Source organism: Haliaeetus albicilla, chromosome 3 (assembly GCF_947461875.1).
Source record: "Haliaeetus albicilla chromosome 3, bHalAlb1.1, whole genome shotgun sequence".
Classification (NCBI taxonomy): Eukaryota; Metazoa; Chordata; class Aves; order Accipitriformes; family Accipitridae; genus Haliaeetus; species Haliaeetus albicilla.
Genome location: NC_091485.1, coordinates 74,691,278 through 74,706,089, shown reverse-complemented (window position 1 = coordinate 74,706,089; position 14,812 = coordinate 74,691,278). Strand labels below are relative to the sequence as shown.

Genomic DNA, 14,812 nt, shown 5'->3' with positions numbered 1-14,812 from the left:
GTCCTTAAAAAGGATTTTCTCTACCTCCGTTTTCAATACCATAGGGAGCATTGGCATATTCCAGCCCCATTTCGTATACAGAGCTAAACAGATTTGTAACATTCAGTAAATAGTATGCAGAAAGTATGCCTATTAACATCCTGAGTAATCACCAACAACAGAGTAAATATGAGGTTAATGAGATTAACAGGAAAGAGGAACATAAGCATTTGCGTGCACCTCCCCATGGCCCGGTAGCCGGTGGCAGCTCCATTTCTGTTGACGAGCCCAGCACGGCTATAGACGCAGTAGTGATTTTGCTGCTGTTCCCCATACAATGCTTAATGAGTTCCTACTGCTGGCGTTTTTCTTTAGATACTGTATAATATTATTAAATCCCACTCCTTGCAAGAGGATTTGAGCTTTTTTTTTTTTTTAAAATAAATCTTTATTTTTTCCCTTTTTGTTTCTAGTGCTGAGGCTCGGTGATAAGGTGGCTGATTAGCCCTTGTCTTCTGAAGTCTTCTCCCAGGCATCTGGTACCCTCCTAGATGTCTCCTCAAGGCCACCAGAGAAATTGGCCCAAGTCTTTTCTGGGGAGCATGCTACCATCAGAATATTGTACTCAGAAGTGCATTGAGATGTAACCCGTATTTTCTTATCCCAAGCTCCATCTTGACTTGATTTCAGTTGTCCTTTGCCCTTCTCCTTCCAAGTGCTCCATCACAGGCTGTCCATTAAGTCTTGCAGGGAGATAAAGACCCATTTCCAAGCAAAACCATGACTTTTTTCTACTGTAGTATCTCTCAAGCCTTCTCTCTTTTCCAGGTTAGTGGGTTTTCTGGACATGGTGCTCTCTGTCCATCTTCCTCTAGCATCTTCTGGCAGTTGTCAATGTTTTCTTAATGTCACTACCTCAGAAATGTTTATTTGAGCTTTTTCCACCCAAAACTGCATATGCGTGGTTGACTCAAAGCTCTAGGCACCGACTCCCCTTACTGGTCAGTTGACAAACTGCAACCTATTTTTTTCTATTTTAAATAAAAATGCCTTACCGAGACATCTATTTTGTTTACTCAAGATAAGTCTTGTACTTATGAACCTAGCTTTTCTTTTTATGGTGGTTCTGATTAAACCATGAACCTCCAACTTAAACAATTCAGGTAGAGTATGGGCACTGCATATTGCCTAAATGAATTATTCGCCTCTTAGCTTTTGTTTTTATTTGTTGGGTTTTTTTTTGTTGGGTTTTTTTTGGTTGGGTTTGGGTTTTTCTTGTTGTTTGTTTTGGGGTTTTTTTGTATTGCAAGTTATTTTCCTCCTCTTTCAATTGAGTAGGGCAGTGATTTCTCTCTCCTGTCAGCTCTTTTGCATTTGGGTGTGAGGATGACTATTGTCCCCTATCACAGCTTTGCCTGGGGCTGAGATTTCCTTTCCAGACTGCGTTGCTGGAAGTCAGCCCAACGTCTTGGCATTGGCTGGGCAAAGTAGAAGAGTGCTCGAGCGCTTCACCAATGCTGTGGGAGGGAGGAGATATAATTCCACCAAATTGCTGTCTAGCAACACAGCTTGGAAGGGTCCTCTGGGTTTGTCTTGACGTGATGGTGTAATGGTTTGCTACTGTCTAGAGAACTAATAGTCACAGAATCATAGAATAGTTTGGGTTGGAAGGACCTTCAAAGGTCATCTTGTCCAACCTGGCTGCAGTGAGCAGGAACATCTTCAACTAGATCAGGTTGCTCAGAGCCCCGTCCAACCTGACCTGGAATGTTTCCAGGGATGGGGCATCTGCCACCTCTGGTCCAGTGTTTCAGCACCAACATTGTAACAAATTTCTTCCTTAGACAGTAAGAAGGTGGGGTTTTGATGGGAACAGTTCCTCCCTTGCCTTGTGAAGACATGATATATATAGGGCAGTCTGAGGGAGAAGAATGTAGGTCTTGAGTTTGCTTGGTGGGATGACCTCTCTCCCCTTTCTTCCAGTTCCCATTACAGTTGGAAACTGGGAGACCAGCTGAACTCAGTGATGCTCTCTCAGTGCTGAGGCTTTGGCCGTGAGTCACATCACTGGTCAGCGTGCAGAGAGCTCGCCCTGATGCTTCCAGATGTTGCAGTGTATTTGGGACAGAGAGGTTGCTGATACGCAGGACAGCAAGACCTCCATAAGGGGAGGAAGGTGTTAAAAGCCACAGCACGATTGCTTATATTTTCATTTTGATCTCTTTGCAAATAGAAAAGTGTTTGGAAACAGCAAATGTGTGTATGTGAGTGCAAGGGAGGGACTTGCACATACTTCTGTGCGAGGGCAGGGGAAACTATTCAGCTTGCTACAGCATGTTACTAATATTTGTGTATGAGCACTTAAAATTTTGCAAGAGATGTTAAGACTTGAGAAATCTGTTTTGTTACCTCGTAAGTGCACGATTAAACCTTCTGCGTTTTCTTCTTTATCACTGTGGGAATCTTTAAGTCGTTATGCTTGTTTTCTTTAGAAATCATATTAAAAGCAAAGAGTAGCTTCATTATTTATTTATTTTTGGAAAGCACTTCTCTGCCTGTTTTATGCAAAAGCACTTTAATTGATCTTTCAGGCAGTTGAGAATAGGACAGAGAAGAAAATACTTAATTCATCGTGTAATTCTTTCTGGTTTTGCCTCAAAATAAGAAACCACTTTGCTAAGATTTATGTATTTAAACAGTTTATGCACACGGTGCAGCTATGTTTTATCTGCCTACTGCAGCAGGCTGATGCAAAGAAATGCCTTGATCAATGGTATGAAGTGGTTCAGGATAACTCCCAAACTGTTCCAGTGATAAACACGGTGCCAGTTTCTTGCTACCTTGATTATAATTGTTGTATCATTTTACATTTATGATTTATTTTTTTTTTAATTCAATCTACTTGAAGGTTAAAAATTAAAATGATGCAAGTCCATTTCTTGCTGTGCTATACTGAAGCAGCATAACACCCCGTTAAACCAAGAGTATTTCCTAGGCATTTTGCAGCCCTAGGGTGCTTCGGAGGCAGGTGAGGTGACGGTGCCTTGTCTTTAATGCTCCTAGATAGACAATACTGCATTACGGAGTTTATGCAAGCCTGGCAATTGAACACAGATTGCCTGAGTTGCAAAGCGTCATTTCAGTGTCAACCCTTCCCTCCTGTCTATTTAAGGTGAAACAACTGGGGGGATTCGATGCTGTTGTACACTTACCTTCGAGGTTTGAGGTCTGAGCTTCTTTAGTCTGTACATGCTTGCTGAGTCAGGAATATTTATAGGCTGGAATCACCTTGCTTTGGCTCCGTTGTAGTCAAATGTCAAATAAAACGGCGCATATCAGGTCTTGTTCAGTGTTCATGGTTTGCTCTTTTAGTACTAAAAATTTATGGGGGTATCTGAACATGGTCTGGAAGAGTCAGCTGAGAGACTGTGTCTGAAAGCTCTCCCTAAAATAATGAGCTGTATCCTGTCATGGTGTGCTGAAGCTGGAGCTTAATGGAGGTGTATGGCAGGATGCCATGGGAATCATGGAGAAGGGGCTGAGCTTGAACACCCCATCAGAAACCTCTTCCTTGCACGTAGACAGAGTAGAGCAGCACAAATAAGTGTCCTGCTGTTGAAGGTCCAGCTGGTAATCATTGAGTTTGAGCATTGCTGTAGGTTATAGGTATTGTGAGCTGGAAGATGTGCAAGTGCAAGACAAGAAGGTTGGTTCCTGGCTTGGGTAACTTAAAATTTATTGGAGAGTAAAAAGAAGCGAGGAGACGATGATCAGTATTGGAACCAGTTGGGAGGCTGGAAGGAAAGCCCAGCTCACAGCAAGGGTGTTTCAGGGTAGTAGGTCTTGAGGAAGCCTGAAGTCCCACACAGACAGCTTTGGGAAGCCCTCTAGAGCCTGGGAAGACTGTGGAGATGTGGACCATGGGGTTGTTGGCACCTTCCTGTGCTGGTGAGTTTGTCTGTGCAATTGAATTAAAATACTTGGAAGAGATTCAACTTTTCAGAAGTTGTGTGAATGTGTCAAGTAAGTGAAACCCCTTATTGAAATAGCTTTTGATAGTTTGGAGGTTTTCAGCTGCATTTGTTTGAAATATGCTGTGTGCCATGCCTTAGGAGTGCATTTTCAATATATTTTTGGGTCCCTCTTATTTAATATTGAGGTTGAGAAAGAACAGCCCCTGTCTGCCTGCCCCCCCCCCCCCCAAAAAAAAAAGGATGAGAAAAAGCGAGAAGCAAAAAGAGCTTGTCATGAAACCTAAATTCACTTAGAAACATCTAGTTTAGAAAGGCATCTTTAGAAGCTTGTCCTGTACTTTTATTGCAAGGATGGTGTTATACTGCTGTACTATATCAGAGAACTGCGTAACAACAACTCCTCTGTCCTGAATGACTGCCTAGAGCTGTAGGTTTTTCTGTTTAACCCGACAAATATTTTAGCTTGGTGTCTCCAGGGGTAAAATGAAGGAGTAGCTGCTCTGAGGGATTAATACGGAGTGAATCAGATGTTTGTAAAAGGCATTAAAGGCTGCAATCACTATAGCAGAATTGCATCCCAGTGTTGGAAATGGGAGGTGAGATGCTGCAGTGCATCCTCCTATTGCAGATCCTCCTGCTGATGGACCTGGCTGCTGTGGGTGAAGCACTGGTCTGGTGCAAGCGTGGGGACATCCATCTGGATTGGAGGCTGAAGACAGCTGGTTATTTGTTTAATATGTGCTTAGATGAAAGGTGCTTAAATCAGATGAAAAGGGGGAAAAACCCAAAACCCAAGCCAGCCCCCATATCCCTCATGTTTCCCAGCATCCGTCATAAAAATAGTTGTAAAAAACCTCAGAGATGAAGCACCACAAGCCAAATGCTTGTGCTCACCACAAGGATGCTGTTTCTTGACCCCAGAAGATGCATCCCAATGTCTTTCCCATGGCTCCCAGCCACGAGGCAGGAATAACGCAGCCCACTGGGCAAGAAGATGCCCCAGGACTAGCTCGCCAAGTAGAGGATGGTGGTGTCCTCTGAATGTCCTGCTCCTACAGCATCACCACGCAGGTCCAGGATGGGAGCCAGGCAACATCTTTGATCTAGGTAGCTACTAGCTGGGGTTATTGAGACCCATTTTCTCACTATCAATCAGGGTTATTCTGGTGACCCAGCAATGCTTGGAGCAGCCCAGCCCTTGTTCTCCTGGCTGGGCTTGGTGCTGTTTTTTTGCCACCTTTTCAGAAATTGCTCTCAACTCAGCTTGCTTTTTTTAGACACGTGCTTTCATCATTTGTAATACTAAAGGCTTTCCTGCAATGGAGGAGTTTTTGGCTGTTATTTTTAACTGAATGTTTCATTGATCTGATTTACAGCATGAGCTGCTGGCCGCTATATTAGCAAGAGAGCAGAGAGCCAGCCATGGTGTGGGGTGGGGAAGGAGCAGTGTGAGGAGGTCTTGAGTTATCTCCCTTGTCAGAGCTAATGCATCACAGAGCTGCAGCCCAAAGATGCCTTTTTTTTGCATTATTTTAAGCCAGTAAATGTCAGGGCTCCACTCAGTTTTAAGTGCATCCATGGACTTCAGCCCTATCCTACCTTTTGGCATTGGTGTGCTGACGTCTGCGTGGTAAGCCAGTTCCAGAGCCTGATTCATTCAAAACAAAACCCTACCAAAAATAATAAAAAAAAAGACTTAGATTCTGAGTAGATGTGACGTAGTCTTAGCTCTGTGAAGCAGCTTGCCTCTCTCTCTTGGGTTGAATTAATCTTGCTTGCACCCCAGCTGAAGAGGTTGAGTGCCAGCCATTGGGACATAGTGGGACCTTGGCTGGTGTGGTAGGGTAGAAGGTGGTTTCTTCTGGGCAGTGCTGTTGTTTGTGATGGGGAGTGCAAAGCCTTCATTGCTGATTCTTTGCTACATGGTGAGTGGAAACCAGAGCTAGGAGCACCTGAAACCTTCAATGACAGGTTTGAGCGTTCAGCTCAGTCCTAACCAAATGCGTAAATAAAGCTGGAGGCCTGAGGAATGGCTTATTTTTCTACTTGGTGAACCAGAAAATTGAATACAAATATAGTGTTTGGGGCATGGGTATGAAAGTGAGAACAGATGAGCACCATTAAGTTGTTTTCAGAAATGGAATTTTTTTTTTTCATAGTCTGAAGTCTCTCACTTCCTTTAAGGCTTTCTCCTGTCGCTGTCTTTCTGCCTCTTCCACTTTAGTAGGTTGGGTGAGTTAATCACATCAGAGAAAAGAGTACAGTTCACTGATTTTCTCCTCTACCCAGCCATCAATGAACATGTTCATGAAGCACGTAAGGACTTAATATCTCAATGTCCTCAAGGAAAACACAGGAAAATTCACTGATTATCTATTTTTTTGGTATCATCCAGTCAACCAGTTAGGACGTGTCCAGGTCTAGATTACCCATGTGTGCTGCTTGCTGCCTCTCTGGTACTTGGGAGGATGCTTGGGAGAAAGAATTGAGACATGGATGGGGCTTGAAGCCGCAGAGGGGAAGTGTCCATGGATACAGGGAGGATGTGGAGAGATTGTGATGGAAGCGTCATGGGGATAGAGAGTAGGGGAGCACGGGTTATCATGGCAGGAGGCATTTTGTAGGTGACATGGGCAGGGATGCTAAGCTCCACTGTTGGCTTTGAGAACATATTGCTCTGCAGTACTCGGTGCTGTGCAGTGTAGGGATGTATAGTTTTATCACTGCGAAGACATGTTGAGCAAACAAAATGGACTTGGAGACTCTTCAGTTGAAGGGAAGTTTTTTTTTTTTTTCAAGATACTATTCTGAAAGTTGGATGTTTAGGACATTGTCCTTAGTCTTCCTGATCCAAAATAGCTGAATTGCCTGACATTCAATATAGTTGGTATGTGCTCTCTCTTCCCCTGGAGGTGGAACTGAAGAAATGGTAATGTCAGGGAACCTAATTATGAAAAGTAGCACCTCTGTAAGGTCAGGGTGGCTATCTTTATTTTGGATATCCTGAATTGTTTTGTCGTGAGTGTGTCTGTGTGGATGGTCCAAAGTTAGAACGGAAAGTGTGGTGAGATTCAGCCTGTCCTGTTAGACTGAGCTTCTTCACATTTTCCTGTTTTCTTCTTTGGCTCAGCATTAAACTCCCAACTGGAGTTTGGACCATGAAGGACCTGCTGAAGTCAATGACACGTTGCTGTGTGTCAGTTGTCTGCTGATGGTATGCAATACAGATCTCCATCGTGTTCTTCCAACAGAACCACATTAGGAGTTTCTCCTTTATTTGAGAAACTGTGTTTTCATTGGATGACAGCGTTCAGAAGGGAAGAAGTGAACTCTCTATGTTGTTTATCTCCTGTAGCATTTGCAAAAAGGCTGAAAGCTGAAGTCTAGCCAGCTCAGGGCAGCAATCCTTTGCGCTTTGCTGGAGCGAGATCCTGCCTACTGAGACTTCTGCGCTAAAAAGAATGAGCCAGCTGGGAGATGGGAGATAACTCCAAATTGTGTTGGAGTATGGCTTCTGTGTTGGTGTGTATGGCTTTGCCAAGGAGGATGTTCCTGTTGCACTGGGTGCTACTATTGATGGCACTAATGCAAATCTCATATACTTCATCATAAGATGTTCTGGGCCTCTGAAGATGAGTATGCTCACTTGTCTGGGGTGAGGAAGGCTCTTGCATATCCATACTTGCTCTCTGGTTGTTCTTTTCCCTGAATGCCTGATTTAGCCCCTTTTTCTGTTGAGATGTTGTTTGTAAACTTTTCTGTTACTGTCCGCTGACTTCAATTTACCAGTGACCTTTCTTGCAGCCTGAATGCAGTGTTCTTGGTACTGTGAGCAATATAAACTGTCTTAAATTATACCTCTTGCCCTCCATCCATCTCAGTTTAGTTTTGCAGGAGGATTGTGCATTATCACTTGGAGTTTGCTTTCAGAATTGAGGATGGTGATAAATAAATGCTGGTGGTAGAAACTGGAGAACATGGACTTCTTTAGCTAGCTCAGTGTGTAGAAAAGAAAGAAGAATGGGGTTTTAATTTTTTTTCTTCATGTATGCCTTGGATAGGCCTCTATGTCTTCTTCAACCTACGTTTTCTGGGATTGTAGGCAAAGACGCTCTTGTCAGCTGATTTTCCTGTCTCGCAACTGGAAATGCCAATTGGGTCATTGCAATGAAGGCAGCTGTGACTTGGTTAGAAGCTGGACTAAGGCAAACTCTGCCATGTGTGCTTGCCTTTGCATGCTTCCTCTGCACCTGGAATTGTTTCCATCTCCATGAGATGACTTTTGATTGGAAACCCACAGGTGTGTTGCTGTATTTTTCTTAGTAATCTCTGGCACTCCTTAATTTTTACACTAGAGTTTAGTGGAAGGGCTGTTGAGATCCAGCTGTGTTGGCATTCATCAATTTTGTTCTGACTTGACTGCAAACAAGACTGTGTGTTAGATGGTAAAAATCTTTTAAAATAGAAAAGCAAATTCATGCAATGAATGATGTAGATCTAGTTTTTTGGAGTAAAGTGACAAAAATCATGTCATTGTTTTAACGGAAGTACACCTTTCTGTTAGTCCCCTGTTCTACTTAACTATGGTCCCAATTTCTTGATCAAATGGGAGAGTAATGTGAGTGGATGCATTTGTCAGAGCATGACACGTTTATATTGGAAACACACTGTGTAATTCGCTGGTTGGGCACTGTAACTTGGGGAGCAAGAACACAGTCTTCAGGGCTCTGGTTCTGGGACATCTGCTTCTCACAGGAGGTTTTTGGGCAGCTATATATTCCCACTCTGGTGCTTGTCAGACTACGTATATGTGAGGAAACCCAAGTGGCTGAAGTGACTTCAGGGCTGGAGCAATAGCGACTGGCTACACTACTGTTGACTACACCACCAAGACTGGCCTTGCTGTTGGTGGTGACACCAACTAGGATGTCACAAAAGAAATGGCTAAAATACAAGCCTCGGAAAGAGGATCTCCATCTGCTTTCCACAGTCCATCTGCTGAAGAGCAAGTAGAAGGTGCCTGGTTTCCTACAGATGTGCTTTTCACTTCCTGACACATCTTCTGCCACTTGCCATCTGTCGTGGTTTAACCCCAGCCAGCAACTAAGCACCACGCAGCCGCTCACTCACTCCCCCCCCATCCAGTGGGATGGGGGAGAAAATCAGGAAAAGAAGTATAACTCGTGGGTTGAGATAAGAACGGTTTAATAGAAGAGAAAAGAAGAAACTAATAATGATAATGATAACACTAATAAAATGACAACAGTAGTAATAAAAGGATTGGAATGTACAAATGATGCGCAGGGCAATTGCTCACCACCCGCCGACTGACACCCCGCCAGTCCCCGAGCGGCGATTCCCCCACCCCCCCTTCCCAGTTCCTATATTAGATGGGACATCACATGGTATGGAATACACCTTTGGCCAGTTTGGGTCAGGTGCCCTGGTTGTGTCCTGTGCCAACTTCTTGTACCCTGGCTGGGCATGAGAAGCTGAAAAATCCTTGACTGTAGTCTAAACACTACTGAGCAACAACTGAAAACATCAGTGTTATCAACATTCTTCGCATACTGAACTCAAAACATAGCACTGTACCAGCTACTAGGAAGACAGTTAACTCTATCCCAGCTGAAACCAGGACACCATCTCTAGTTGCTACCCCCACTGCAAGAGAAATTATAACTTTGGCTAGTTGCCCATTTATTTACTCATACGTAATCCACATGCTGGGTAGTTGCCTCAAGTGTTGTGTTTTGGTCTACTTCTCCACGCTGGTGTTCCCTTATCTTTCTTTCTTTGATTCAGCCTTTAATATTTCACTCAGTGTTTGGGGTGGGAGTTATGTTTTAGGATTCTTTTCTTTTTTCTCCAATTTGATTGAAGCTGGCCAACAGCTTCAGGTTACAGGAGCAGCTGAAAGGACAGGAGGATGGGGCTAGTAAATGGGGAAGTCAGCGTAGACCACTGATGGTTCTTGTATCGCTGTAATTCTTTGTGGTGATCATCATCACGTTGCTGGGAAAGGCTGAGAAAGTGGCATCTGTCACTCCATGACCATGGGAGGCTGGCCATTTTGTTTGCAAATATGGGAAAACTATAGGATGACTGTCTGGAGGCAGTGCCATGGTAACAAGTAGTAAAGACATCTCTGTCTGCTCCAGAATTTCTCCTGGTGGGGAATGTCAAGAAATGCATCTCCTGTGACTTCTGCATCCCTTGTGACACAGCATCTCTCTTTACTTTTGGTAGCCTATTTGTGGAAGTATTCAGGGAACATATTCTCCTGCATATTCTCCCATCTGTCTTTCTCCCAAATTCACTGGCCTTGGTGTATGCTTAAGAATAGACTTGCTTTTTGTGTTATGTTGAGAAGGCAGTTAAGAATTTATTTTTTGACCTTCCTGTGTTTAGATGATAATATTTTTAGTATCTTATATGATGGCTGTTTCTGAGTCGATTTGCAGTTTGGACTTCCTTTTCCCATTTAAATGCAGAGGGGAAAGCTTGATCAACATCTTAATCCGAAAGATATTTTGGGGTGTTCTGTCACCCAGACCAGGCTGTGCAAGAGCCCTTTTCATGGCACGTAATTACTATTTTACATTGTTTATAAAAGACTTTTTCAAGAATAGATGAACTGGGCTTGTGGCATTTACCAGTCCACAAGAATGTACAGTCGCTTGGCTGTACAGACCCTGAATAAGCATGCAAAAGGCAGCCCAAAATATCACCCTTCCCCTACCCCCAAAAAAGTGTGAAATGGGGAGGAAGAGGTTGTTTCTCCATGTAAAGTTTTTATTAAAATTTTTTAATTGGCTTCTCCCCAGTATCAGTGATTAGATGGGCTTTTTCTTCTATTTGCCACTTATCCCATCTTAAGCTTGCTGGCAGATAACTAACTAGGGACGGTCTTTTCTAAAGAAGGGATAATATAGGCAAGAGCATCTCGAACGATCTTAAGATTGTAAGATATGGAAAAAGCTTCCTATAAAATTATATCTGTTTGGGATGTGGTGTATCTCTTGAACGCAGTGTAATTGGACCACATTCAGCTGTGTAACTTTTGACATGGTTTGGCATCTGGTTCTCTGAAGGCTTAATGGTGCCTTTAATTATAAGTAGTCTAGGAATTGCCTAGTGAGACACAGGATTCATTTAGCTCAAGAATCGCTCTTTTGGATGGTGACCAGTAATAGCGTACTCAAAAGAAGAGAAAGTAATTTCCTGATATGCAAATGTGGTGATAATTTCTCCCTGGGTTTCTCCTGATGGTTAATCATTAAGGCTGGCTTAAGCATTTGCTTTACAACTTAGTTGTGACAACTTTGGCTGGTCTTGTTATGCATTTCCCTGTGCCTTTGGATGCTTGAGTTCTTGGCCTCCACAGTCTGTGCTACAGTTCAATTACTCAAAAAATTTCACTTATCTCTTGAGAATTTCCTGACTTTTCATTTTTTTGTGGGAGATTCCCTGTTTTTTTTCTGGTATGTGGTAGAAAGCACAGAGGTTCCAGATGTCTTCTCTAAACTATTCCTTATTGAGTTCATTTCTGCTGTGTTTGGTGTCAGTCACCTTTCTAAATCAAACTCATTCCTTCAGTGTGTCTCCTTCCTTCTCCCCTGTCACCATGGGGCAAGGAGCATATTTACTGCTCGGCTCTCCTCTACTTTTGTGAGCTCCTTCTCTATGGAAAAGAACAGGATCCAAATGACACTGCACCACAAATTTTACCTTGTAATTTTATGTTATAATAACCTATAATAATTATATTTTACATTATAATAATATCTATATTATTCTGTCTTCTTTCCTATGCATCCTATTGCTTACCTGAAAGTAGTAGCCTTGGGCAAAGTTACTTTTTAAGCTGCCAGTGGTGACATCCAGTTCCTTTTTGTTGGTTTGTGTTAGGAGTGTGCATGTTGTAACACTTCCTCTCCATTGTCACTTTGCCTTTATTGAGCCTGGTGTAGCTAATTCTAAGACATATCAAAGTAAATTTCCTGCATGCTTTATGTAAGAGGAAAAATGAACTTGCATGTTCAAGGAGCCAGTGAATTGGCATTTGGGGTCCATGAGCTGCTGTGAGGGTCTTGATGTGTTGTTCCCTTCTTTGCTCCTCAGTTGATGTCCCCCGTGATCTTGGGTGGGTTGTGTTTGCTTCTGTGGCCAGGCTCAGGTAGTGATGAGACCAGTCCTAAGGGTCTTGAAGAAGTTACTGAAGACCCATGACTCCCTCCATGGTCAGTGGATCTCCTTTGGGGATGCTTTGGTCTCCCTTCCTTCACTGTAGAGAAGCCAAACTGGATTCCTAGACACAACACTTCGGTTACATGGGTGAGCTTGACTGCAGAACGGCTTTTTCGCCCTTCCCTTTTCCCTAACACATTCAGGGAATTTAAATTGAATTCATGTTAGCGTTTACTGCTTTCAGATGTGCTTACTCAGCACTCTGGCTGCTGTTTGCACCTCCGCAACCCTCTTCCTTGCACGTTCCAATCCTTTGAATGATCAGAACATCTTTGACAAAGTGTTTAATTAGCTGTGTTACAGTCTCGCTGCCTAGACTTGGCAATATTCATGATTCTGCTTATGTTTGCTTGCTCCTAAACTGAAGTCACGGCCAGAGAAATGACGGTCAGGATTCCTGGTTGAAGCTCACTGGTTGTTGAGTGTGCGCCCGGCAGAAAAAGACCTGGGGGTGGGTGCTGGTGGACAGCCGGCTGAATATGAGCCAGCAGTGTGCCCAGGTGGCCAAGAAGGCCAAAAGCATCCTGGCCTGTATCAGAAATAGTGTGGCCAGCAGGAGCAGGGACGTGATTGTTGCCCTGTACTGGGCACTGGTGAGGCCGCACCTCGAGTCCTGTGTTCAGTTTTGGGCCCCTCACTGCAGGAAGGACATAGAGGTGCTGGAGCGTGTCCAAAGAGCAATGAAGCTGGTGAAGGGTCTAGAGCACAAGTCCTGTGAGGAGCGGCTGAGGGAACTGGGGTTGTTTAGCTGGGAGAGAAGGAGGCTGAGGGGAGACCTTATCGCTCTCTACACCTACCCGAAAGGAGGTTGTAGTGAGGTGGGTGTCGGTCTCTTCTTCCAAGTAACAAGCAATAGGACAAGAGGAAATGGCCTCAAGTTGCGCCAGGGGAGTTTAGATTGGATATTAGGAAAAAATTCTTTACTGAAAAGGTTGTCAGGCATTGGAACAGGCTGCCCAGGGAAGTGATTGAGTCACCATCCCTGGAGGTATTCAAAAAGCGTGTAGACAAGGCGCTTCAGAACAGGGTTTAGTGGGCATGGTTGACGGTTGGACTCAATGATCTTAAAGGTCTTTTCCAGCCTAAATGATTCTATGATTCTATGACCTGGAGTCCCTTTGAGCTGGTGCATCACCCACGGAGCTGTTTTGAGCTTTCATCTCTGCTGTTCATGATGGTTTGTCCACATTAGAGAAATTCAGTGGAAAATTTTCTGCCATTGGTAGCTTTAAAATCAAGACAGCAGCATTAACTGCATTCAGAGTTATGACTTGGAGCAGGCTACCTTCATTTTAAACCCCATGTGTTGAATTCCTTTGCAGAAAGCATCTTGTTGATACAGTAATTCCCAAGCCAGATCCTGGCTAGAAATTGCGACACCAGCCGTTAAGGTCATCTTTCCACTTTGGGACAACTGCGGTCATTTGAAGGATCCTCCACGTTTCTTAAGTGCCTTTCACTTTGATCTGGGAACACTTTTTTTCATCCAGTCTCCTGGCATCTTTGCGAAGAAGGGAGGTATTGAGAGAGAATAATTTATAGGACTTTGTGGCATAATGCCATTTTGTTACAGTGTAATCATGCTTGAAATATTCAATAGAGCATCGTTCTCAATTTAATGGGGAAGATTGTCGTTGGATTATGTCCCATGTGATTATTTTTTTTTTCAAAGTTTTCTTGCTGCATATGAGATAAATAAATGATTATATCTGCGTTCTTAATAGCTGGTATCAGAAGTGAAGCGCTTAAATTAAAATATTTCTAGATATTTTTTTTCCCCAAATAAGTCTGTTTTATTAGCTTACGTCCTTACATTTTTTCCCCTCTCTTTAAATAATCCTAAAATCTGGATACAAATTGTTTCCTTCTGCCCACACTCTGGATAAAACATCTATTTCCAAAAATAGCAGAATGATGTTACGTTTCATTTGCTGTAGGAAGAAAAATTGCAAGTTGGAGGTGAACAGCAGAGTGAAGTTCCTTGAGAAGATAGGAATTGCTTTTTCTCTTTGCTTTTTCTTTTTTTTTTTTGTTGTCTGATGTGTACCAGCTGTGCCTGTGACCTGGTGATGTAGCTATTACTGGGCGGGTGGATGGACAACAGAGAAAGGGCTGTAAGAGCACGAGCAGAGTATTTCTGCATTTTGGGAGGCTACAGAGTTCACTTCCCCATCAAAACAGGGCTCAGAGAAATGAATGCTGTTAAGAGGACCATTTTTGATGATTTTCAAAATCAATTTGGATCAAAATGAATCAATTTCTGGAAAAATCGGAATGCCCTTCCATCCAGCGTAGGTAAAATAAAGGTAATTCAAAGCAGCTTGAATATATCTGTCTCAGAGATTTTCAGCAGATATTCTGTTTTAAAACCTGATGATCTTCCTGATTATTTGGAGATGTACATACAGTACCTGCTGTCCTGTTACTGAATGGAGAGGCTCAGATCTGGTATCGTCAGTGCTTTCTTATTCAGTGTGGTGTTCCTCATCCTAATTTCTGGGGAAGAAAGTACTCTTCATAGTCAAAAAGGGACACTGGAATAGATAAAGTGTTCCCATATGGTAATTCTTGCGCTCCGAAGTTAGGAAGTTAGGAAGAACCTTTGATCA

At 43.1% G+C, this 14,812-nt stretch overlaps 1 protein-coding gene across 7 annotated transcripts in view; it reads left to right on the top strand.

Annotated features, from left to right (window-relative positions):
• TSNARE1 (t-SNARE domain containing 1) overlaps positions 1 to 14,812 on the top strand; it is a 482,633-nt gene that overhangs the window by 17,568 nt on the left and 450,253 nt on the right. The window lies entirely within an intron of this gene.